This window comes from Mobula birostris, chromosome 8 (genome assembly GCF_030028105.1).
Source record: "Mobula birostris isolate sMobBir1 chromosome 8, sMobBir1.hap1, whole genome shotgun sequence".
In the NCBI taxonomy this organism is placed as follows: domain Eukaryota; kingdom Metazoa; phylum Chordata; class Chondrichthyes; order Myliobatiformes; family Myliobatidae; genus Mobula; species Mobula birostris.
In genome coordinates this window covers 77,281,226-77,308,083 of record NC_092377.1, presented here as the reverse complement: position 1 = coordinate 77,308,083, position 26,858 = coordinate 77,281,226, and the positions used below count along the sequence as shown (strand labels likewise).

General features: G+C 41.5%; 1 long non-coding RNA gene across 1 annotated transcript in view; it reads left to right on the top strand.

The window, feature by feature from the left end:
* The window catches only part of LOC140202219 (uncharacterized), a 51,614-nt gene extending 27,988 nt beyond the window's left edge, over positions 1 to 23,626 (top strand). The window contains exons 2-3 of the long non-coding RNA XR_011887039.1: positions 1,051 to 1,358; positions 23,569 to 23,626. This is a non-coding gene — a long non-coding RNA (uncharacterized lncRNA). The remainder of the gene's footprint in view (positions 1 to 1,050; positions 1,359 to 23,568) is intronic.
* Positions 23,627 to 26,858: the final 3,232 nt, after the last annotated feature.

Sequence of the window (26,858 nt, the reverse complement as noted above, 5' to 3'; positions counted from 1 at the left end):
AGGCTGCAGCTAACTACCATTTTCTCAATGACAAATAAAGGCAAGATATGAACGCAGGCCTTGTGAGTGATGTCCACACCTCAAAACTGAGTAAAAGGAATACTTTAGTCTCTCCATCAAGGCAATCACATAACATGGAGCTGAGTTCAGGTGAAGGATCTCTGAATTACAATGTGAACTCTGTTTTTTTCCACAGATCTTGACCGATCTGCTGAGAGTTACAGCAATTTCTGTTTTTTTTTATTTCAGATTTCCAAAAACTGCATATGTTTTTTTTTAATTTTCACACACTTGGCATGAACACTTAATGCCATGGGCGTCTGTTGATTGCACTTAATTAGATGGATTGATGCCTTCCTTCGGCTCCCTTCAGGGACATTATTCCGGGACATCACCAATGTACTATATCCTCTGCTTACAGCAGGACTTTAGAGTGCCAGTATGCTATTTGAACTAGTATTGGTTTATTATTGTCTCATGTACCAAGATAGAGTGGAAGGCTTGTTTTGCATTCAGACCATACTGTTCACGCAGACCAAATTATTACACAGTGAATTGAGGTAGAACAAGGTAAAGCAATAACAGTGCAGAATGAAGTGTAACAGCTTCATAGAAAGTGCAATGCAGGTAAACAACAAAGTGCAAAATCGTGACAAGGAAGATTGTGACATCAGGAGTCCATCTTATGTTACTAGTGAATTATTTCATGGTCTTAAAATAACAGGATAAAAACCGTCCTTGAGCCTGGTGGTAGATGCCTTTGTATCTCCTGTTCAATGGAAAAGGAGAGAATAGAGAATATCTGGGAAGAGTGATGTTGGCTGCTTTATTGAAGCAGCAAGAAGTGTAGACAGAGTCCATAGAGAGAAGGCTCATTTCCATGATGTGCTGAGCTGCGTACATAACTCTCTGTAATTTTTAATAGGAACTAAATATAAGATGTGAAATCACATCTAGCTCCAATTATAGCACAATTCTAATCAGTGGATGCCATAATGGGTTGCATTGTCCTTTGCATATATAAAACGTATCCATTCATGTTTGATTTAGCACTGTTAGGAAAACAAGCAAAGCACAAGACAAAAGAGGCCTTGATGCTGAAATCTGGAACCAAAATCAGAACACTTGAAGAACACCATGAGTCAATCAACATCCGTGAAGGCAGAAGGTGCAAATTGATGTTTTGGGTCAAGACCCTGCATCAGGACTGAGAGGGAAAAGGAAAGACTGCCAGTATATAATGGTTCAAGAGGATGTTACATGGAAGAAATCTGGGTGGACAGATGAATGTGTGGGGGAGAAGACCACATAGGGCTATAGGTTACACAAAAATGGACATTTCAGCTTTCATACCACAGGTAAGCTATACAAGTAGAGCATGAGAAATTGTTCTTCCAAGTTGTGTTTAGCTTCAGTATAGCAATGAAGGCTGAGAGACTATAAGACCACAAAACTAAGCCATTCAGCCCATTGAGTCTGTCAGCCATTCTGTCATGACCGATTTATTCTCCTGCCTTCCCACTGTAACTTCTGGCACCTTTACTAATCAAGAACCTATCAGCCTCCACTTTAAATATACCCAATGACTTGATCTCCACAACTGTCCGTGGTAATGAATTACACAGATTCACCACCCTCTGGCTCAAGAAATTCCTCCTCATATCTCTTCAAATGGACGTCCCTCTATTCTGAGGCTGTGTCCTCTGGTCCTAGGCTCCTCCGCTATAGGAAACATCCTCTCCACATCCACTTTTTCTAGGCCTTTCGATATTCCATATCTTTCAATGAGATTCCTCCCCTCACTCTTCTAAACTTCAGAAAGTACAGGTCCAGTGTCATCAAACACTCCGCATGCATTAACCTTTTCATACCCATTATCATTCTTGGAAACCTCTCCAATGGCGGCACATCTTTTCTTAGCTGCTCACAATACTCGAAGTGTTGTCTGAACAATGCCTTATAAAGCTTCAGCATTACATTCTTACTTTTCTATTCTAGTCCTCTCGAAAATGAATGCTAACATTGCATTTGCCAGTTTTACTTCTGACTCAAACCTTAAGGGAACCCTGCACATCTGATGACTGAATTTGTTCCCCCGATTAGCAAACAGTCTATGCCTTTATTCCTTCTACCAATGTGCATGACCATACACTTCCTGACAATATAGTCCATCAGCCACTTCTTTGCCCATTCTCTCAATCTCTCTAGGTCATTCTATAGACTCCCAGCTTCTTCAATACTACTTGCTCCTCACCAATCTTTGCATCATCCACAAACTTGGTCACAAAGCCATCAATTCTGTCATCCAAATCATTGACACATAACTTGAAAGAAAGCGGTCTCAACACCAAACTCAGCAGAACAGACGTGTTCCCATGGATGTAGGAAGGAGAGGTAAAATCTCGTGCAACCAGGAGTTTAAGCTAGCTAATTCATATAAAGTGTAGGTGCTCTGACAAACAGTCACCCAGGCTATGCTTGGTTTCACCAATACAGGGGAAGCCATATCACGAATATCAAATGCAGTTGACCAGTTTAGAAGAGGTGCAGGTGAACTTGTGTTTTGGCAGGAAGGGCTGCATAGGTGGTAGGAACGGTGATGGGAATAGATGACAATGATGTGCTGGATGTGGAAGCTGGTCGGGTGAAAGGTGAAGATTGAGGGAACTCCATCTCAGCTCCTCCTGGACAGATGTTATTGTAGCTGAGAGCAGATGTGTGAGAAATGGAGACCTTCAATATATGAGATCTTCACTGCCCTTATCGAAACAATAGCCTGAACCTATATTGCTTGATAGGTATTTTATTTCAAATTTTGGGAATACTGTTCAGAATCAGATTCAAGTTTAGTACAACTGGCACATGTCATGAAATGTGCTGTTTTGTGGTGGCAGTGCATTGCAATACATCATAACAACTATAAGTTACAATAAGTAATTGCCATGGGTGATGGGGCCCTTAATGATGGATGCCGCCTTATAGATCACAGTCTTGAATGCCACAGATCTAGCCTTTAGCAGACTATGCCTGCTGCATTACAACGGAATGATACAAACACCTGCGTTCTTGCAAAGGGAAATTGTCAACCTGGGGGTGCCAACATGGCAGAAGAAACTCTGCGATATTAATTGTTTAGAGGTGGTACGAGGAAGCAATTCTACACCCAATAGGAAGTAGAAACGCAAACACGAGGAAATCTGCAGATGCTGGAAATTCAAGCAACACACATGAAAGTTGCTGGTGAACGCAGCAGGCCAGGCAGCATCTCTAGGAAGAGGTAAAGTCAACGTTTCGGGCTGAGACCCTTCGTCAGGAAGTAGAAAACCTGATTTCCTCTCCCAGAGAAGGCTGTCAAGATTGGAGGGGAACAATGGCAGTGCAGGGCAGTTGAAAAGTTTAATATATGTATCCAGCACAATCTGATTGAGAAGCAGATGAGACATGAAGGACTGGGTGGCCCAGTACTCTTTCATTACCAACATATAGGCAGCATTTCAGGCCATGAAACTGTGACTTCCATTGGTACTAGTTGGTTAGTCTATTCATTATAACACCTGCAATACAGTTGGCTAAACAAAGAAAGCATGAATCAAACATAGGTCAATGAATGTTCACACTACATTTCAGTCCCTTGTGTTAATTGCCATGGATAATGAACAACATGTGTACTAACTGATATTCATTAAGAATGGCTGGCAAAGTTAACAGCAAACTAATCCTGCATTATATTAACTAAAGAGCTGTACACACTCTGAAGTTGATTGTTGGCAGTATAAACTCAAGTCAAATGTTAATTAAACGTTATTCATTAACTCTTCAACCATGTTGGGGAACTGTACTTAGCATTCACAGCACAGAAATACACCATTTACTCCATTAGGTCACCAGGAGCTTCCTCTCACCCATCTTCTGCTAAACCAGCAGGAACATATGCTGCCATTCCTTTCTTTTTCTGGTGCTTTAAATATACCCATGTTATTTTCCTCAATTACTTTCTGAGGTAGCAAGTTTTGTTTTCTAGCCACATCATTTTTTGGGTGATGAGACTTGTCCTGAAATTGTTTTCAGATTAATAATTGCTGCTTTATGTTTATGATTTTGAGTTTGATTCCAGTATCTTCTCTATGCCTCACCTAACAAACATGCCCGTAATTATAAGGTCTTCTAATAAGTTTTTTTTTAAATCTTCTTTTTAAGAGAAAAAAGCCCAGTCTGTTCTGCTGTTTCCAACAGCTCTAATATCTCAGTTCCAGAAAGACCCCTGTGACTCCTATTTTGCAACTTCTCCATTGTCTTCATATCACTTTTGCATTGTGGTAACCTGTAGCCTTAGTCTGCGCCGAGCTCCTTTGGAGTTGCTCAGTAGAACTGAGACTGAACATATTCAGATGTGCCAGCAAGTTGATAATGAAATGAAGGTGAACACTATGCACCGTTTTCATTCCTTCTCTTTTCACGGAGATTCCTCTCAGAAATTCCAGTACTTCCCCATTAATGATGGTGAGTTAGCCAATGCAGCTTTGGTGAAAGGAGGAGATGTAGTTAATGGAAGGTTGGTCCATCACCTGTAACAAATCTGCCTCTGTGCCTGTGGGTTTGTTTCCATCATTAAGAAGCATGGAAAAGTTAAAGGTGAGCTCTGGTTTCCAAGAGTCATAGTGGAACCTGAGAATACACACTCTTTTACCATTATAGGGTTGTTGACAGATTGATGAATCAAGCAATTGCATGCTAACAATGGCTTTTAGTGGGATCAAAGTTCGGACGTATGTAAGGGAAGGGATACCTGCTGGTATAAAGGGCTCCGTGGTATTTCAAGGACACTGACAACATGCTATTCAAGCATTTATCGCAATGAACACCAGGTGATAGCTGTTAAGCTATGGATATGCTTGGGTCAGTGCCTTTTTGAAAGGTGAAACCAGTTGAGTTTAACTCGTCGGAACTGGAAATGTTTTTATCTTGCACTGAACCCCAAAGAATGAGACTGGATTTTTTTTTCTTTGACTGACCTGACCTCAGCTACCACTGTTGTTCTTTTAAGATCAATTCTGGACATTCTAAACTTACACGATCTTCTTTCATTCCAAAGCACTTGTCCCAATCTCAATGATGAATTTGTGGTATGCACCAAAATGGATTCCTACAGTGGTTGCCGGGGCTTACCCTTCAAATGCAGCACTTGTGTGTACCTTTTCCCTCTTTCTCCTTAGTAGTCCCTCGGGACGTAGGATCATTTATTCCCTCTTCAGCTTTGTGGGCTCACTGATGGCTGATTATGTTGATGCGGCAACCGCACAATCATTCACTGAAGAGAAGAGATTGGCTGATGGGCAGGGTAGTCAGATAGTTTATGAGGCAATTGGCCTCTTTCATCACCTACACAGCATCTCTCTGTGCTCCTGATTCATGGCTCAGCAATCTTAATACTGCCACACGTGTTCCTTTTTCACTTTGATTTGTCACAAACCAGGGATTCCCAGGAGGTAGTGGGGAAGGAATATATTCTCAGGGAAACTTCGAACACATTTTCAAATCTTTTACTCTGCCTGGTATCATCTTCCCTTGACAAACCTTCCTCTCCTTACCAATGACACCTCAGAGGGTTACAATACTGACAGTGACAAATCATTCCATTAAATAGGCTGAGTCCTTTGGAATTTTAGTAAGGTCAGACCACTACCCAGGTAAGTGTCCTGGGTGATTGTGAATTGTATTCTGAATTTTGTTACCCTGCACAGGTTTCTGACTAAGTTGAAAATTTCAGCCTTTGATTCTTACAAAATACTCATTTTGCTGGAAGAACTTGTACCATTGAATGTGATAGATATTCACAATATTAATCACTAGATACAATTTGACATCAATCGATATAATTTGAAATCAGGACAGAGTTAAAAAGGTCTCATAAGGAAGCAATATTTAAAGTGCTTCTTAATGGAGGAGAGATAGGGTTAGGGAGAGAATTCCAGAGCAGAGGGCTCAGGTAGCAGAAATTATTGTCTTCTGTGGTGGAGTGATTAAAACTGAGGATGAACAGAAGGAGTGAACTGGTGGATCAATATTAAGGGCTGGGATATTTAGGGTTGGATACTGTCACAGAGGAAGAAACCATGTGAGACCACAGAAGGATTTGAAAACAAGGCTGAGGATTTTAAATTGAGGAAGTTAGTTCTTAATATTAAGCTATCAATATGATTTTTAAGTGGCTGAAGTAATTCACTTAACTTGAAGGGGTGGCACAATAGCATAACAGTTAGTGCCATGCTTCACAATACCGATTGTAAGATTAAGGTTCAATTCCTGTCACGGTTTGGAAGGAGTTGGTACATTCTTGCTGTGACCACATGGATTTCCTCTAGGTGCTGTGGTTTCCCCCTCACATTCCAAAAGAGATGTCTGGTTTAGGGTTAGTGAGTTGTGGCCATGCTATGTTGGTCCCAGAAGTGTGGTGACACTTGCAGGGTACCCAGCAAAATCTTTGCAGATTTGATTTGATGTAAACAACACATTCCACTGCATGCTTCAATGTTTCATTGTATGTGTGGCAAGTAAAGTTAATCATTTCAATCTAATTAAATATTCAATTGGTCACGACAGATTGCCTTTGTATAAAATTAGCATGTTTTCATTTCTTAAATGTGGAACCTGAGCTGCTTTGGAATAGCTTAGTAAGTCAGGCCACACACTGATTTGGCATTCCAGCTGGGTTTGAATTGCATGTGGTTGAGTAAGTCTTCTAGCCTGAAGAGCGAGATGTCCAAGTCCACGATGGATTCAGCAGCAAAAGTTACTGCTGGAAATTCAAATTAAGAACGGAGGATGCTGAATAAACACTGCAGCTCAAGCAACTAATATTGAGGCAGAAGCAAGAGTTAATGTTTCAGGTCCAACATGATCTTGAAGCAGAAGCTAACAAACTTAAAAAAATGCTTAAGTGGGCCATTCACCCCTTCAGGTTGCTCCGCATGCAAATAGACATTGTTGATCAATGACTTCACTATCTATTCCTGCCTGCTCCTCAAATCCCTTGATCCATTTGGCATTAAGAAATATATTTATCTCCTCCTTGAATGTATTTACTGATGACCTCCTTTGTGGCTGAGAGTTCGGCTGGGTAAAATAATTCTTATACTTTATTCTTAATTGTCGCCAAACAATCGATACTAGAACGTACAATCATCACAGCGATATTTGATTTTGCGCTTCCCGCTCCCTGGATTACAAATCAATAGTAAATATTAAAAATTTAAATTATAAATCATAAATAGAAAATAGAAAAATGGAAAGTAAGGTAGTGCAAAAAAAACCCGAGAGGCAGGTCCGGATATTTGGAGGGTACGGCCCAGATCTGGGTCAGGATCCGTTCTGCAGTCTTATCACAGTTAGAAAGAAGCTATGAATGATATAGTCCATTTGGTGAGGTCATTACCCTGTTTCTGGATTCTCCAATCATTGAGGACAATCTCCGATGTCTAGTTTCTCCAGACCTGTAGAATGTTAGAGGTTTCTATGAGATTCCCCCTTATTCTTCCAAATTTCCATAAATATCAATGTAATTGAATGAAACTTTCCTTATACATCAATTTTGCCATTTCAGGAATCAACATCCTTCCTTAGTTCAGGAAATGAGAACTTCATAAAAATCTCCAGATTCCCCTGGATCCTGCACAGCTGCAACAAAGTGACCTTGCACCTGTGCTCTTGAAGGCCAACATGCCGTTTGCCTTTCTGACTGCTTGCAACACACGAACACTTGCTTTCAGTGACTGGTGTACAAAGGCACACATGTCTCATTACAGATCTCCTTTTCCTAATCTATCATCAGTCAGATAATAAACTGCCTTTCAGTTAACCTCACACCAACCCATATTAAACTGCAACTTCTCACTTGTCCAGATTACATTGGAGACTCTTTGCTTCTTTGCCACCTCACACCATATAGTGCCCACCCACAAATTATCCCCACAATACCCCAATAATCCCTGCCTACCACCTGGAAAAAGAATTGTTTATTTCTACTCCCTGCTTCCTGTTTACCAACCAATAAAGCCAACCATGTGTTTTAAATTTGTATATTTCCTGTGGTGGGATTCTAAATCAAACCTTTCTAAAAGCTGAAAGATAGAACATCTACTATCTTTCCCTTACCTATTCTATTAGTTATGCCTTCAAAGAAATCCAGTGAATTAGCATAATTTCCCTTTCATATGCCCATACTGACTTTGTCGGGTCCTAATAGCTTTCCTTTTTGAATTGTCTAAGAGAGATTGAAACCTATCCCCCACTAATGATAACTATTTCTAAATAGTTGCCAACTTCCAGTATGTAGGGACCGCTCCATGGCCTAACCAAATTTTGGAAGATGACCAGCTGGTTAGGTGATGTCACAACAACAACCTTGCCTTCAACATCAGTAAGACCAAGGAATTTATTGTGTACTTCAGGAAGGGGACGTTCAGAAAACTTTGAGGGATTGTTGAGGGATCAGCGATGGAAAGGGTGAGCAGTTTCAAGTTTCTGGATGTCAACATCTCTAAGGGTCTATCATGGGTCCAATATACTGATGCAATTACAAAGATGCGCAACAGCAGCCATACTTCATTACAAGTTTGAGGAGAGTTGATATGTAACCAAAGACTTTTGCAAATTTCTATAGATGTACCGTCAAGAACATTCTAACTGGCTGCAACACTGCCTGGTGGCGGCGGGGGGGGGGGCGCAGGGGGGACACTGAACAGGACTGGCAAAAGCTGCAGAAAGTTGTAAACTCAGCCAGCTCCATCATGACCATTAGCCTCCCCAGCATCAAGGACACCTTCAAAAGGCGATGCCTCAAAAAGGTAGCATCCATCATGAAGGACCTCCATCACCCAGGACATGCCCTCTTCTCATTGCTACCATCATGGAAAAAGTACAGGAGCTTGAAGGCACACACTCAACGATTCAGGAACAGCTTTTTCCCATCTGCCATCAGTTTTCTGAATGGACATTGAACCCATGAACTCTACCTTGCTTTTTTCCCTCTCTTTTTTCAGTGCTTATATTTACCACTGCCACAAAACAACAAATTTCACAACAAATGCTCATTGGGTCCTCAGGCCTCACATAGGATGAAATTCTCATTTGTTAAGCTCGCTTCATTTTAAGGCTTTATTTTTATTTTTTTTTAATCAATGTTTGTTAAATTTGGTTTGTTAAAGATATCTTCAGGCATGAAATGCATCAATGTTTGAACTCCATTAAATCATTGATAATAACAAACATATGCATTCAAAGTCGTCCTGGCATTAAAATGACAAAGATATATTATTATAATAATTGGGCAGATTGTTCTAAAATTATTTGCTACCCTCCCTTGTTTACAGTGTAATTCTGGGTGCAGTATGTTCCTCTAGAAGCCTGAGTCCCAGCACTCCAACAAGATCAAATGTGGCCTGGAAGCAGACAGCCTGCTACACTCATAGAACTGCTTTGACATTTGGTGAGGCCCTACTTCTCAGTTTCTTAGTTATCAAAGCTGTTAGTATTATCGGAGCCACTGATCATTTATGAAGGCTTGCAAATAAGGACTGAAACATGTTAGAAAGATAAGATGCCAAATAGTTAGAGATGCAAATTTCTGCAGATGCACCATGCATATTTAACCCTAGCTTAATATAACCATGTAACCATATAACAATTACAGCACAGAAACAGGCCATCTCGGCCCTTCTAGTCCATGCCGAATTCTTACTCTCACCTAGTCGCACTGACCTGCACTCAGACCATAACCCTCCATTCCTTTCCTGTCCATATAGCTATCCAATTTAACTTAAAACGACAACATCGAATCTGCCTCAACCACTTCTGCTGGAAGCTCATTCCACACAGCTACCACTCTCGGAGTAAAGAAGTTCCCCCTCATGTTACCCCTAAACTTTTGCCCTTTAACTCTCAACTCATGTCCTCTTGTTTGGATCTCCCCCATTCTCAATGGAAAAAGCCTATCCATGTCAGTTCGATCTATCCCCTTCATAATTTTAAACATCTCTATCAAGTCCCTCCTCAACCTTCTACGCTCCAAAGAATAAAGACCTAACTTGTTTAACCTTTCTCTGTAACTTAGGAGATGAAACCCAGGCAACATTTTAGTGAACCTCTTCTGTACTTTCTCAATTTTATTGACATCTTAATCATGGGACAATTTACAATAACAATCACTATTCCTAACCACTATGGCGTTGGACTGCGGGGGGAAACCAGAGCACCCAGAGAAAACCATTGCATTCCATGGAGAGGACGCACAGACTCCTAAAGCAATGAAAAAATTGCTACTTACCTTTCTCCTGATAGCCAATGTTTCCTGTTCCTTTGAATATGACTGCTGCTCTTGCTTCAGCCTTAACCTGATTCAGGATCGGTCTTCCATATCGAGGGGAGTGTGAGAAATCCATTAGAACAGGGACAGCAGCAGCTGGTGGCAAATGCATCCAATCAACAAAGATTAAAATATTAAAAGAATAATGAAAATTATAATGATTGGAGCATAAACACATGGGTAAAATGCATGGTTGTAAATATCACTGACAGGATTTTTGTGGACTCCATTGCAATAACTGTTGTCAAGGTTTTAAAGGAACCTACAGGTCATGGACTTGGCCAAAAATAAAACGATAGGAAGTGGATAATAGTATCTTCCTCACTTTCTCACCTGGACCAGATGGACTATAACCCAGGTTTTGAAAGAGGTACCTGAAGAGAATGTAGAGGCATGTTATTAATGATTATGATATAGTTGGGATCACAGAGACATGGCTCCAGGGTGACCAAGGATGGGAGCTCAACGTTCAGGGATATTCAATATTCAGGAGGGATAGACATAAAAGAAAAGGAGGTGTGGTGGCGTTGCTGGTTAAAGAAGAGATTAACGCAATAGAAAGGAAGGACATAAGCCGGGAAGATGTGGAATCGATATGGGTAGAGCTGCGTAACACTAAGGGGCAGAAAATGCTGGTGGGAGTTGTGTACAGACCACCTAAGAGTAGTAGTGAGGTCGGAGATGGTATTAAACAGGAAATTAGAAATGTGTGCAATAAAGGAACAGCAGTTATAATGGGTGACTTCAATCTACATGTAGATTGGGTGAACCAAATTGGTAAAGGTGCTGAGGAAGAGGATTTCTTGGAACGTATGCGGGATGGTTTTTTGAACCAACATGTCGAGGAACCAACTAGAGAGCAGGCTATTCTGGACTGGGTTTTGAGCAATGAGGAAGGGTTAATTATCAATCTTGTCGTGAGAGGCCCCTTGGGTAAGAGTGACCATAATATGGTGGAATTCTTCTTTAAGATGGAGAGTGACAGAGTTAATTCAGAAACAAAGGTTCTAAACTTAAAGAGGAGTAACTTTGAAGGTATGAGACGTGAATTAGCTAAGATAGACTGGCAAATGACACTTAAAGGATTGACGGTGGATACGCAATGGCAAGCATTTAAAGGTTGCATGGATGAACTACAACAATTGTTCATCCCAGTTTGGCAAAAGAATAAATCAAGGAAGGTAGTGCACCCGTGGCTGACAAGAGAAATTAGGGATAGTATCAATTCCAAAGAAGAAGCATACAAATTAGCCAGAAAAAGTGGCTCACCTGAGGACTGGGAGAAATTCAGAGTTCAGCAGAGGAGGACAAAGGGCTTAATTAGGAAGGAGAAAAAAGATTATGAGAGAAAACTGGCAGGGAACATAAAAACTGACTGTAAAAGCTTTTATAGATATGTAAAAAGAAAAAGACTGGTAAAGACAAATGTAGGTCCCCTACAGACAGAAACAGGTGAATTGATTATGGGGAGCAAGGACATGGCAGACCAATTGAATAATTACTTTGGTTCTGTCTTCACTAAGGAGGACATAAATAATCTTCCAGAAATAGTAGGGGACAGAGGGTCCAGTGAGATGGAGGAACTGAGCGAAATACATGTTAGTAGGGAAGTGGTGTTAGGTAAATTGAAGGGATTGAAGGCAGATAAATCCCCAGGGTCAGATGGTCTGCATCCCAGAGTGCTTAAGGAAGTAGCCCAAGAAATAGTGGATGCATTAGTGATAATTTTTCAAAACTCATTAGATTCTGGACTAGTTCCTGAGGATTGGAGGGTGGCTAATGTAACCCCACTTTTTAAAAAAGGAGGGAGAGAGAAACCGGGGAATTATAGACCGGTTAGCCTAACGTCGGTGGTGGGAAAACTGCTGGAGTCAGTTATCAAAGATGTGATAACAGCACATTTGGAAGGTGGTGAAATCATCGGACAAAGTCAGCTTGGATTTGTGAAAGGAAAATCATGTCTGACGAATCTCATAGAATTTTTTGAGGATGTAACTAGTAGAGTGGATAGGGGAGAACCAGTGGATGTGGTATATTTGGATTTTCAAAAGGCTTTTGACAAGGTCCCACACAGGAGATTAGTGTGCAAACTTAAAGCACATGGGGGTAAGGTATTGATGTGGATGGAGAATTGGTCAGCAGACAGGAAGCAAAGAGTGGGAATAAATGGGACCTTTTCAGAATGGCAGGCAGTGACTAGTGGGGTACCGCAAGGCTCAGTGCTGGGACCCCAGTTGTTTACAATATATATTAATGACTTGGATGAGGGAATTAAATGCAGCATCTCCAAGTTTGCAGATGACACGAAGCTGGATGGCAGTGTTAGCTGTGAGGAGGATGCTAAGAGGATGCAGAGTGACTTGGATAGGTTGGGTGAGTGGGCAAATTCATGGCAGATGCAATTTAATGTGGATAAGTGTAAAGTTATCCGCTTTGGTGGCAAAAATAGGAAAACAGATTATTATCTGAATGGTGGCCAATTAGGAAAAGGGGAGGTGCAACGAGACCTGGGTGTCATTATACACCAGTCATTGAAAGTGGGCATGCAGGTACAGCAGGCGGTGAAAAAGGCGAATGGTATGCTGGCATTTATAACGAGAGGATTCGAGTACAGGAGCAGGGAGCTACTACTGCAGTTGTACAAGGCCTTGGTGAGACCACACCTGGAGTATTGTGTGCAGTTTTGGTCCCCTAATCTGAGGAAAGACATCCTTGCCATAGAGGGAGTACAAAGAAGGTTCACCAGATTGATTCCTGGGATGGCAGGACTTTCATATGAGGAAAGACTGGATGAACTGGGCTTGTACTCGTTGGAATTTAGAAGATTGAGGGGGGATCTGATTGAAACGTATAAAATCCTAAAGGGATTGGACAGGCTAGATGCAGGAAGATTGTTCCCGATGTTGGGGAAGTCCAGACGAGGGGTCACAGTTTGAGGATAAAGGGGAAGCCTTTTAGGACCGAGATTAGGAAAAATTTCTTCACACAGAGAGTGGTGAATCTATGGAATTCTCTGCCACAGGAAACAGTTGAGGCCAGTTCATTGGCTATATTTAAGAGGGAGTTAGATATGGCCCTTGTGGCTACGGGAATCACGGGGTATGGAGGGAAGGCTGGGGCGGGGTTCTGAGTTGGATGATCAGCCATGATCATAATAAATGGCGGTGCAGGCTCGAAGGGCCAAATGGCCTACTCCTGCACCTATTTTCTATGTTTCTATATGTTTCTATTAGTAATGATCCTTCAAGAATCACTAGATTCTGGAATAATTTCAGAGGCCTAGTAAACTGCAAATGTCACCCCATTCCTTAAGAAGGGAAGATGGCAGAAGAAAGGAAATTATAAGCCAGTTAGCCTGAATACAGTGGTTTAGGAGGCTTATTAAGTTCATCCAGCAATTCTTGTCCCCTATTACTACCATTCCAGTGTCATTTTCCAGTGGTCTAATATCTACTCTCACCTCTCTTTTACTCTTTATATGTTTGAAAAAAACTTTAGGTGTCTGCTTTTATATTATTGGCTAGCTTTCCTTCATATCTCATCTTTTCTCTCTTAATGGCTTTTAATTGCCTCCTGTTTGTTTAAAAAGCTTCCCAATCCTTTAATTTTCCACCAAAATTGGCTAAATTGTATGTCCTCTCCTTTGTTTTTCTGCTTTCTTTAACTTCCCTTGTCAGCCATTGTTGAGTTATCCTGCCTTTAGAATACTTCTCCATCTTTGGGATGCATCTATCGTGCACCTTCCGAAAGATCCCCAGAAACTCCAGCTATTGTTGTTCTGCCATCATCTCTGTTAGTGTGCCCTTCTGATCAACGTTGGTCAGCAATTCTCTCTCATGCTTCTGAAGTTCCCTCTGAATTTATGTTCTCCATTTGAAACTGCATGGTGAATTCTATCATATTTTAGTCGCTGTCTCCTAGGAGTTCCTTTATCTTAAGCTCCCTAATCAAATTTCATTCATTACACAACACCCAATCCAAAATTGCCTTTTCCATGTGGGCTCAGCCACAAGCTGCTCTGAAAAGCCATCTCGTAGGCATTCTTCAAATTCATTCTTTTGGGATCCCGTACCAACCTGATCTTCCCAGTCTACTGTCTATTAAAACCCCCTATGACTTTCATAATCATCCTTTTTACATTGCTTTTCTATTTCCTGTTGTAATCTGTACATCCCATCCTAGCTGCTGTCCAGATGCCTGTATGTAACTCCCATCAGGGTCTTTTTTCTCATGGAGTTTTTTAACCCACAAGGACTCTATATCATCTGATCCTACGTCACCTCTTTCTAATGAATTGATCTCATATTTTGCCGACAGAGCAACCCCACCCTCTCTGCCTACCTGCCATTCCTTTCAATGCAAGGTGTATCCTTGGATGTTAAGCTCTCAGCTATAATCTTCTTTCAGCCACAACTCAGTGACGCCCACAACATCGTACCTGCCAATCTCTAGTTGTACTGCAAGATCATTTACCTTATCCCATATACTGCATGTATTCAAATATAGCACCTTCAGTCCTGTAAGATTTTTGATTTTGCTCCCATATTACAATTCAACTCATCCTACTGACTGCAATTTTGCCTTACCACCTGCCTGTCCTTCCTCACAGTGTCATAACACACCACATCTACTTGTACACCAGCTGCCCCATCCTCAGCACTATCATTCCAGTTCCCATCTCCCTGCAAACTTAGTTTAAAACTTCCCCAACAGCTCTAGTAAACCTGCCCGCAAGGATATTGGTCCTCCTCAAGTTTAGATGTAACTTATCCTTTTTTGTACAAGTCATATCTTCCCCAGAGGAGATCTCAATGATCCAGAAATCTGAAGCCCTGCTCCCTGCACCAATTCCTCAGCCACACACTCATCTGATTCTTACCCTCACTGGCATGTGGCACAGGCAGCAATTCAGAGATTACTACCCTGGATCTTCTGATTTTCAGCTTTCTACCTAGCTCCCTAAAATCTCTCTTCACATTTCTTACCAATATGTACCACAACTGCCGGCGGTTCACCCTTCCCCTTTAGAATGCTGTGAACCTGATCTGAGACATCCCTGACTCCGGCCCTGGTTGGCATAATCCTATCCAAGTTTGCTGACTGCTGTTGGCTGAATCAAAAGCGGTGATGAATCAGCATATAAGAGACAGATTGAAAACCTGACAGGATGGTGCCACAAGAACAACCTCTTAAAGTCAGCAGGCCAAGGAGTTGAGGTCACGAGGAGGAAACCGGAAGCCCATGAGCCAGTCCCCACTGTGCAGTCGGAGGTGGAGAGAGTTAGAAACTTCAAATTCTATGGAGTTAATCATTTCTGAGAATCATTTATCTCCTGGGCCTTGCACATAAGTGCAATTACAAAGAAAGCACGGCGGAGCCTCGGCTTCCTTAGAAGTTTGTGAAGACTTGCAATGACATCTAAAAATTTGACAAAGTTCCATACATGTGTCGTGGAGAGTATATTGACTGGCTGCATCACAGCCTGGCATGGAAACACCAATGCCCTTCAATGGGAAATCCAACAAGAGGTAGTGGATATGACCCAGTCCATCATGGGTAAAGCCCTCCCCACCACTGAACATATCTACATCGTTATGCTGCAGGATATCCATCATCAGCCTCCACCCCCACCTAGTTCTTACTCTTTTCTCATTGCTGACATCAGGAGTAAGGTACAGGAGCCTCAGAACTCATACCACCAGTTCAGGAACAGTTATTGCCCCTCAGCCATCAAGCTCTTGAATGAGAGAGGATAACTTCACACTCTTTCAAGGACTCTTCATCTCATGTTAGCAATACTGTTTGCTTATTTATTTATTATTATTATTTCTTTTTTTTGTATTTGCAAAGTTTATTGCCTTTGGCACAATGGTTGCCCATTCAGTTGGGTGCAGTCTTTCATTGATTCTATTATGGCTATTGGATTTACTGAGCATGCCCACAAGAAAATGAATCTTTGGTTGTGTATGGTGGCAAATACAATATGTACTTTGATAATAAATGTACTTTGAACTTTGAAATTTGAAGCATCTTGGTGTCTTTATCACTTACATGGAATCTTATGTCTGCTTACCTAACTATGGAATCCCCTATCATTACTTCACTCTTCTTCTCCCTCCTACCCTTTTGAGCCACAGAGCCAGACTTAGTGCCAGAGACGTACTGACTGTGGCTTCTCCCTAGTAGGTCATCCACCACCCCCCACAGCTGTATTCAAAACAGTATACTCTACTTATTATTGAGGGGAGTGGCCACAGTGGTACTCTCCATTGACTGCCTATTATTTTTCCCTCTCTTGACAGTAACCCAGGTACCTGCCTCCAACAATTTAGGGGTGACTACCTCCCTGTAGGTCCTATCTATCACCTCCTTGTTCTCCTGTATGAGCCAAAGTTCATTGAGCTGCAGCTCCAGTTCCTTAACACGGTCCCTAAGGAGCTACAGATCAGTGCTCTTCATGCAGTTGTAGTTGTAAGTTGTAAGGCTGGAGGTCTCCCAAAGTTCCCACATCTCACACAAGGAACATATCACTAACTCTGGACACATTCTCAGCACACTAACTATTTACTAACAGGAAAAAAAACCTTACTGGAAATTTGCTTAGAACCTTCACTTGTCTTTGTCCAAGCCTATTCTCACCCAAGACTGTCAAACCAAAGCCAGATCACTCTAAAACTGCACCACGCTAACAATGGCACTCCAACAATGGCTGTTCCACTTATACTTCCTTTTATTTTTATTGACTCAAATGAGATTCACTCTGGACCTGACTTGCAGTTTTCAAATACCTGTAGCTCCCGTCCTGCAAGATGTTGCTCCCTCACTCGTACAGGATTCCCTAAAGGTTAACTTGCATGTTGAGCTGGCGGTAAGGAAGGCAAATGCAATGTTAGTATTCATTTCGAGAGGACTAGAATATAAAAAAAAGTAAAGATTTAATGCTAAGACTTATAGGGTACTGGTCATAACACACATGGAGTATTGTGATCGGTTTTACACCCTTTATCTTGGAAAAGATGTGCTGCTATTGGAGATGGTCCAGAGGAGATTCACGAGAATGATTGTCGGAATGAAAGGGTTAATGTTTGAGGAGTACTTGGTGGCTCCGAGCCTGTACTCACTGAAGCTTGGAAGAATGAGGAGAGAAATTATTAAAATCTATTGAACATTGAAAGAGTTAGATAGAGTGGATGGGGAGAGGATATTTTCTATAATGGGTGAGTCTAGGACCAGAAGGCATAGCCTAGGAGTAGAGGGGTGTCCATTTAGAATAGAGATGAGGAGGAGTTTCTTTAGCCAGAGGTGGCGAATCTGTGGAATTCATTGCCACAGATGATTGTGGAGGCCAAGTCATTGGGTATATTTAAAGTGGTGGTTGATAGGTTCTTGCTTGGTCAGAGTGTCAACATTTATAGGGAGAAGGCAGGAGAATGGGGTTGAGAGGGTTAATAAATCAGCCATCATGGAATGGCGGCACAGACTCAATTGGCTGAATGGCCTAATTCTGCTTGTGCATCTTATTTCTTAAGGTCTTTTATTTTCTGGCCATGAAACCACATACTGAACACTTACTGAGCCTTTAATAAAGCGTAATGACTTCTTAAATCGCTCGATCGTGCATCACAGATAATTGTCAGAATGCTCTGGCACAATCACGTTGTAAAGCTGGTATGTGTGTGCAGCAGTGTGTCAGTGCAGGCACTTGCTCAGTTGGGGTGCATCTATTTGATCCAACAATGTCCACCAATGTATCATTGCCTTCATAAAATCGTCAATGATATTCTCATCTTCATCTTCCTCTTGCGTTCTCATTGTAGATCATGTTTTTGTTTGCAATGTCTGTCCAGCTCCAGAATATGAGAGTGGTTTTGTTTATTTGTGTGTGCTTTGGAGGCATCTGTCAAGCTTCTCTTCCAGAAATCACAGAATAACTTCAAGACCTTGGAAAGACTACAGTAGAATGTTTTATACTGTGTTGGTTTCCTTTAACCAAAGAATGAAAATGCTCGTTAAAAGGGAATGCAACAATATTTCACCTGTGATGGTGGGGCTGTTTTATGAGAGACTGACATTGACAAGGCCTGTATTTGCTAGAGCTTAGAGCAATGATAAAATATCTCAATAAAATATGTAAAACACTGGCATGCCTTGACAGGGGGGATTCAATGAAGATTTAGAACTATAAGAGTGGCAAACCTTTTAGAGACTGTGTGCCCAAACTGGTGATCATCTTCTAAAAAAATTCTCTTGTACACCATAGTAATTTTGAGTAAAGATTATCATAGAAACATAGAAACATAGAAAATAGGTGCAGGAGTAGGCCATTCGGCCCTTCGAGCCTGCACCGCCATTTATTATGATCATGGCTGATCATCCAACTCAGAACACCGCCCCAGCCTTCCCTCCATACCCCCTGACCCCCGTAGCCACAAGGGCCATATCTAACTCATTGATTATTGAATTAGTAACAATAATCATGAATGAATCTCAGGGTTGTATATGGTGCCATATATGTACTTTGATAATAAATTTACTTAAACTTTGGACTTTATTAGGAAAAAGACGAGTCCTGTTGTTTGTTTAGGTGCATTGATTGTTTTACTGTACATAAAAGTATGACAGTGACAGACTGAAATAAATAAAGCATTTTAGAAAACCTGTACAAAAATTATTAATATTAATCTTTGCTGGTGTGCCTGACATTATGAACAAGATGAAAAAGACAAACACAATTTTAAAATATTTCACTGATGAATTTAACGTAGTATTCCCTATTAAGATGTTTATTGTGAAAATATAAATATTCATGGAGGCACTAAACAACATTAATTATTTACCATTATTATTACTGAGTATCCAGTGCTTACTCACAAACAACAGAAAAAAATATAAGAGCAAAGCCAATGGTAATTGGCCCAATTATTTACTATCTGAATACTGATATACACATCAGTTCTCTGAGGATTTCAAACATATCTTTCAATGTCATGTGTTCTCACAACCACCTTGGTAGCATCAAGCCGGCGTGAGATGTTTCCTGTGAAAATGTTTCCCTGCCCTCAGGTGGTAAAAAAATCATTTAGTGCTTCATTTCGCAATAGAGATAATCATTGTGTATCTGTTTATAATGAGTGTGGTTTAAAAGATTAGGTGACAACAATATATACTGTGGTGGCAACAAATTTTTTGTGCATGCCGTCTTGAGCATGTATACAGTAAGTTCACCACTCACAGGGTGATGAATATCTTACCACAGAAAGTTGGAAAATTCCCATCACTGAAAACATCGAAGGAGAAGATAAGTTTTCAGGCAAAAGTATGATGGGGTGTAGGAAGAAAGCAGGAAAATGACCCTGTGATAGAACTTCAAGCTATATTGCAGATACTGGCTTAAGATGGCACTGGTGAAGCTCAGTGACTGCTTGCTGGTGGCAAATGAAACAAAGAAAACAACTAAATATTTCATTAATTACACTATTTCGTCTAAACAATCACTGCAAACAATAGCCTGTAACTTCCCTGTCAGAGTTGGGCTTTTGAAGTGCCTGTATGACCTGGCATTTTTGTAGTGGGAACTGAAGTCTCAGATGTGCAGGACGGCTGTGGTGTGCTGTGTACGGGCTGCATTAAGGCAATGGGGTCCTGGCTGGAGAGCAGGAAACGAGCCAGTGTTTGGCCATCCCTGGAGCGAACTTGGAGGCAATTCCATTTGACAGAACCGATGTGAGCAGAGATGATGCAGAGTTGAGGCTGCAGGGCCCAGACCCGGGCCTGAGAGTGAGGAAAGACCCAAATATTGATTGATTTAAATACTGAGCTGTATTGGAAAAGTTGAATAACTTGAGGTGGCCCAAGAGCACATCAAAGAAACAAGGTCTGGGTCTGAGAGCAACTTCTGGACAATTTAAGTACCAGGCCAGATTGAAAAGGACAGGGTATTGAGGCCTGAGGCAAGGCACGGTTGGTTCAAATCGCTGCTCTGCAAGGTTTACTCATCTCTGTGCTGAACTTCAGCTTGTCTCTGCACCTAACTGTGGCTGTGGCCTGCAACTGTTACAGTGTGGACTCACTTTTGTGAACATCAGAACTGAAACCTATTTGCTTATTTTTATTGTGTGCACAGTTTTTTCTTCTTTTTTTCTTTGCATTTTGGGTATTTGATGGTCTTCTTTCGTTTTAATGGGTTCTAAAGGAGGGAGGAGAAGATGGTGGCACGACGCAGCTTGCAACAGCCACTCCGGTGAATAATATCTGTTATCTGTCAAGTAGGATGCCGTGCACAATCCTGATTTGATGGAGACAGATGTGAGAGCATGGAGGAACATCTGTGAAACTTCTGAAATGCCTGTTTCGCTGCCACTGCTACTGTGTGATCCAGAGTCTCGGGAGGGGAAGGCTTTGCTTGTTGCTCGGCGGCCAGGGTGGGATCGAAGCGCTTGGCAGAGATGGTGCTCAGCGCTCGGTGTCGGAGGGCTGGTCGGAGGCTCGAAGTTTTCGGACGGACTCAGAGTCAGCTGCGGTCGGGTAATTCCAATGCATAGGCAAGTTTGCAGCACCTGGAACTTCATGGCAGGAAGAGTTTCTCCCTTCTACCATCTGCGTGAGATGATGAGGCTATCGGGACTTGAGACTTTTTTTTACCGTGCCCATGGTCTGCTCTTTATCAAATTATGGTACTGCTTTGCACTGTTGTAACTATATGTTATAATTATGCGGTTTTGTCAGCTTTAGCCTTGGTTTGTCCTATGTTTCTGTGATATCTTTCTGGAGGAACATTGTATCATTTTTTAATGTGTTTCTAAATTACAATAAACGAGGACTGAGTGTCCTCATAATCTAAAATCTATTGGGTATCTTTGTAGCTGCCTATAAGAAGACAAAGCTCAAGGTTGAATAAAGTATACATACTTTGATAAGAAATGTACTCAGACTTGACTTGACTGAGTAATCTAATCCTGTTCATATTTTTCCATTGAAAATAAGAACATAAGAACAAAAGAACAAAAGATATAGGCGCAGAATTAAGCCATTTGGCCCATTGTGCCTGCTCTGCATTTCATCATGACTGATCCAATTTTTCTCTCAGCCCCAGTCTCCTGCCTTCTCCCTGTATCCCTTCATGCCCTGACCAATCAAGAATCTATTAACCTCTGTCTTAAATATACATAAATACTTTGTCTCCACAGCCGCCTGTGGCAAAGAATTCCACAGATTCACTACTCTCTGGCTAAAGAGATTCCTCCTCAACTCCATTCTAAAAGGACACCCCTCTATTCTGAGGCAGTGTCCTCTAGTCTTAGACTCTCCCACCATAGGAAACATCCTCTCCACACGCAGTCTATCAAGGCTGTTCACTATTCAATGGTTTTCAATGAGGTTACCCTTCATTCTTCTAAATTTCGGTCCTGAGTCGTCAAAGGATATGGTGAGAAGGTGGGTGTATGGGGCTGAGTGGGATCAGCCATGATGGAATGGTGGAGCAGACTCAATGGGCTGAATGGTTAATTCTGCTTCTATGTCTTATGGTTTTACTGTTTTATGGTCTAAATGTTCTTTATATGACAAGCCATTAAATCTTGGAATCATTTTTGTGAACCTCCTTTGAAACCTCTCCAGTTTCAGCACATTCTTTCTAAGATACGGAGTCCAAACTTGCTCACAATACTCCAAGAGAGGCCTCACCAGTGTTATATAAAGTTTCAACATTACATCTTTGCTTTTATGTTATAGTCCTCTTGAAATGAATGCTAACATTGTATTTGCAGTCCTCATCACAGACTCAACTTGCAAATTACCCTTTAGGGAATCCTGCACAAGGACTCCCAAGTCCCTTTGCATCTCATATTTTTGCATTTTCTCTCTGTTTAGAAAATAGTCAGCCCTTTCATTTCTTTTACCAAAGTGCATGGCCATACACTTCCGAACACTGTATTCCATCTGCCTTTTCTTTGCCTATTCCCCTAATTTGTCTAAGACGTTCTGTAGCTTTTTACTTCCTCAAAACTACCTGGCTCTTCACCTATCTTCACATCATCTGCAAACTTTGTAACAAAGGCACCATCCAAATCATTGACATAAAACGTAAAAAGAATTTGTCCCAACACAGACCCTTGTGGAACACCACTACTCAATAGCAGCCAACCAGAAAAGGCTCCGTTTATTCTCACTCTTTGCCTCCTGCCATTCAATCACTGCTTTATCCGTGCCCCTCTGCCTTCCTGCCTGCCTTTTTGATACACAGTGTACCCTTGGATATTAAGCTCCCAGCTATAGTCTTCCTTCAGCCATGATTCAGTGATACCTACTTCATACCTGCCAATCTGCAACTGTGATGCAAGTTCAGCTACCTTATTCTGTATACTGCACACATTCAAATACACTTTCAAATCTGTATTCATGCTTTCCAATTTTGTCGCACCATGCACAACCTTTTGATTCCTAACTTGGTTTGAGGTCTTACAAATGTCTGCTCCCGCAACTTCTCTGGTAACTGTTCTGCACTCTGGTTCCCATCCCCGTGCAACTCTAGTTTAAACTCTACTGTGCAGCATTAACAAACCTTCCTCCTCGGATATTAGTCCCCCTCCAGTTCATCATCCCGCTTGGCATCTCTTCTGTCCTAGCTGAGCAGATATCAAGAAGAGAAGGGAAAAACTTGAGCATTTTTTCCTTTGCTTTCTCTGAGTAAATCCTCTCTTGGCTGAAGACTCGAAGAGCCAAAGCCTTAAGGTCACCACTCTGACCATGTCCGCTCTGATGATGGCCACTGCGATAATGGTTGCTGCGCTTTCTCCTGACATTCCTTAATTTGCTTCAACCCCAAACGCCGATTGGCTGCTGATCAAAGCTCCATTACACTGCCATGAACAGCTCCTGCCTTTTATCCTCATGCAGTGGGCCTGATTGGAGTCCCTTCCTGTCGAAACTTCCGATATCCAGATTGGCTGCTGAGCAAAGTTCTAATCAGAAGAAAACGGCAGATAGTGGAAACCTAAAGGCAGAAAATGCAGGTATTAGCCAGTAACATAGGCCACGTCTGTGGGAAGTTCAAAAGAGTTGATGTTTCAGGTAAAAGCCACTTCATCAGAACAGTTTTTATATAATTTTATACTTTTCTTTATTTCTTCAACATAACCTTAATTTTTCTTCCTGGAGTTACAAATTGCTTTTTTGCTTTTAGTCAGCTTCTGATTATTTTACTCCTCCAGGCTTTTACACCAATGACCCACAATTATGGAGAAGATGGTTCAGTCAATAGCCTGTACGAACTTTCTGAAGACCATTGGCAGCGTTATTAATACAACAAAATGAAAATGTGAATTCTGTATGGTTGACATTTATTGCTGTCTTGGAGTTTTATTGGTAAAATAAAATAAAAAGTAAGTTTTCTAAGTAACTACTTGGGTCTGTGTCTTAGGCTTTGTATGTTAAAACTGAAAATCTCAAGGCCTACTAGAATTTTTTTCTCCAGCTGCTCTTAATAGTTTTGCAAGGCACTCAAGGACTGAAACTGTTTTCCTCTCTCCACACAATCCTTCTCCTGCACTCCTTTCTCCATCAACATAACCTACAATTCCTTTCTTCCTCATTCATTTATTTCAAAGAGTCTGTTACTGTACATTTTGGGGAAGCAACTTCAAGATTATAATTATCATTCTGACGAGGAAATTTGATCTTCCAAAAAGAAATTCGTTAAGTTGGCACATAGAGGTCAATATACAGACAGGGGCCCATAATATTGATGGAAAGTTATTAGCTAGATTGAGGACCCGTTAAGAGCCAGAATGGAAGAACAGTGTGAAATGAATCATTTTTATGTTAGAGAGCTGTACTAAATAGGATAACACAGGAATAAGTGCTGGAGGCTCTGTTCTTGCAACCTACATCATAGAACATAGGACTGTATAGCACAGGAACAGGCACTTTAGTGCCACATGCCATCCTGAGCTAACTAAATTAGTAAGCAAATGACCAACTAAACTAATTCCTTTGGCCTATACAATGTCGGTATCCTTCAATTCCCTGTACTTTCATGTGCCTATCTAAGGAACTCTTGAATTACCCTCAGTCTTACTTGCCTCCACCACTACACCAGACAATGCATTCCAGGTACCCACTACCCTCTGTCTAAAAAACTTGCCCCTCACATCTCCTATGAAATTACCCTCTCTCTTCTGAAATGCATGCCCTCTGGTATTTGACATTTCAAACTAGGAAGAATACACTGGTTGCCTTCTTTAGCTTTCATAGATCACCTTCATCCCACCCCACCCCCAGCCTCTGCTGTTCGAGGAAAATTTGTCCAACATCTCCTTATAGTCTATGTCTGCTAATCCAAACAGTATCTTAGTAAACCAGTTCTCACCCTCTCCTCTAATCCAGGCTGCATCCTGGTAAACCTCCCCTCACCCTCTCTAATTCAGACAGCATATTGGTAAACCTCCTCTCACCCCTTGCTCTAATCCAGACAACGTCTTGATAAACCTCCCCTCACTTCTCTAATCTAGACACCATCCTGGTAAACCTTCTGTCACCCCCTCCTCTAATAGACAACATATTGGTAAACCACATCTCACTCTCTCTAATCCAGACAGCATCTTGGTAAACCTCCTCTCACCCTCTCCAAAGCCTCAACATCCTTCCTACATAGGATGACCAGAATTGAATGTGATACTCTTGATGCAGCCTAATGAGGATTTAAAAAGAGCTGCAACATAACCAGTAGTTTTGTGCCATCAAAGTCAATCCCATGGCCATTGCAAATGCAATGTTCTGCTACTGCCGATGTCTCTGGGTCACCCAAAACGGATACCCTTCCTGTGCTCCTTGTGTGTCCCGTCTGGTTGATATACGTTGCTCCGCATTCATAGGGAATTCTGTAAACGCCAAACAGCCTGAGTCCCAGGTCATCTTTGACCCACATGAGTTGTGACTTGAACTTCCTTATGGGCTTGTGGATGGTATTAATCTGGTATTTCTTCAGGATCCTGGTGATCCTTCCAGAAATCATGGAAATATAGAGAAGGCAGGCAGTAGCAATAGGTTCCGCCTTGTTGTTAGGTTTCCTGGTTTTTCTGTCAGCCCTTTTAAAGGCCCGAATGATTTCTTTCACGTTGTAGCCATTCTGTAGAAATGTACTCTCTTTTTACATTTGATTTCCTGAATTCCACCTGGTATTTCTCTGCACATATATGGAAATGTTCGATATCCTGCTACCCCCTTTGAAAGACATCTACACCATCCACAATGACACTAATCTTTGTATCATCTTTGTATCATTTACAAACTTACATCTATTTTTCATCCAGTTGATTTATGTGCATCACAAACAGCAGAGGTCCCAATATGGATCCCTGCAGAACACCACCAGTCAGAGACGTCCTGGCAGAAGAAGTCCCACCAGCCACTATTCTCTACTTTCAGAGAGTAGACTAATGAGAGAACTTTGAGAGTACTTGGTGCAATTTAGATCTTCTCCTTTAAGGGAGGATGTTAATATTCATAAGACAGCAGAGAGAATGTTCACTTGGTTGAATCCAAGTGCCCAGGAGTGTCTGAATGGATTAGACAGTTCTCCCTGGATGATGGATGCTGCTTTCCTGCAACAACACTTTGTATGGATATGCTCAATAGTGGGTAGCTCTTTACCCATGATGGACTGGGCCATATCCAGTATTTTTTGTAGGATTTTCTATTAAAGGGCATCAGTGCTTCCATACCAGGCTGTGCTATAGACAGTCAATATACTCTCCACCACACATTCACATAAGTTTGTCAATGTCCCCTAGACTCCACTCGGAGAGACAAATCCCGAGTTGATATCCAGACCAGTTGCTCAGGCTGCAAAACTGGCTCTGTCTTCTCTTCTGGTTAGCCTTTCTTTCAGCCTTCCGCGTAGAAGCTAACAAAATCTCCCTTGCCCTAGTCCATTTCTTCTTGCAATGTCAGATGAGATCTTTGACCGCAGAAACCCCAACATCAACTTTTTGCTAAGGGAAGAGTGGCAGAGAATACCAAAATTGGCAAATTAAAAGAGGACATCCCATGTGCTGAATGCCAAATTTAAGTTTGCTGTGTTATTTAGCCTCACAGTCATAAGCAAACAGCATGTAAAGCAGGGGGTTAAAAACATACAGCCTTGTGGTGCACCTGTACTGATGGAGATTGTAGAGGTGACATTGTTGTCAATCTGAACTTACTGGGGTCTGTAAGTATGAAATTTGAGGATCTACTGCATAAGGAGGGATTGAAGCCAACATCTTGAAGTTTATGGATTAGTTTTGTGGGGAAGATACTATTGAATGCCAAGCTGTAACCGATAAAGTTCATCCTGACGTATGCATCTTTGCTGCCCAGATGTTCCAGTGTTGGGTGAAGAGCCAATGAAATGGCATCTGCTGTGGATCTGTTGGGCTGGTAGGCCCCTGTTGATTTTCATACCTCCATCCTAAACCATACACATTGATAACACTCAAGGAGTAGGTGTAATTAAATTTAT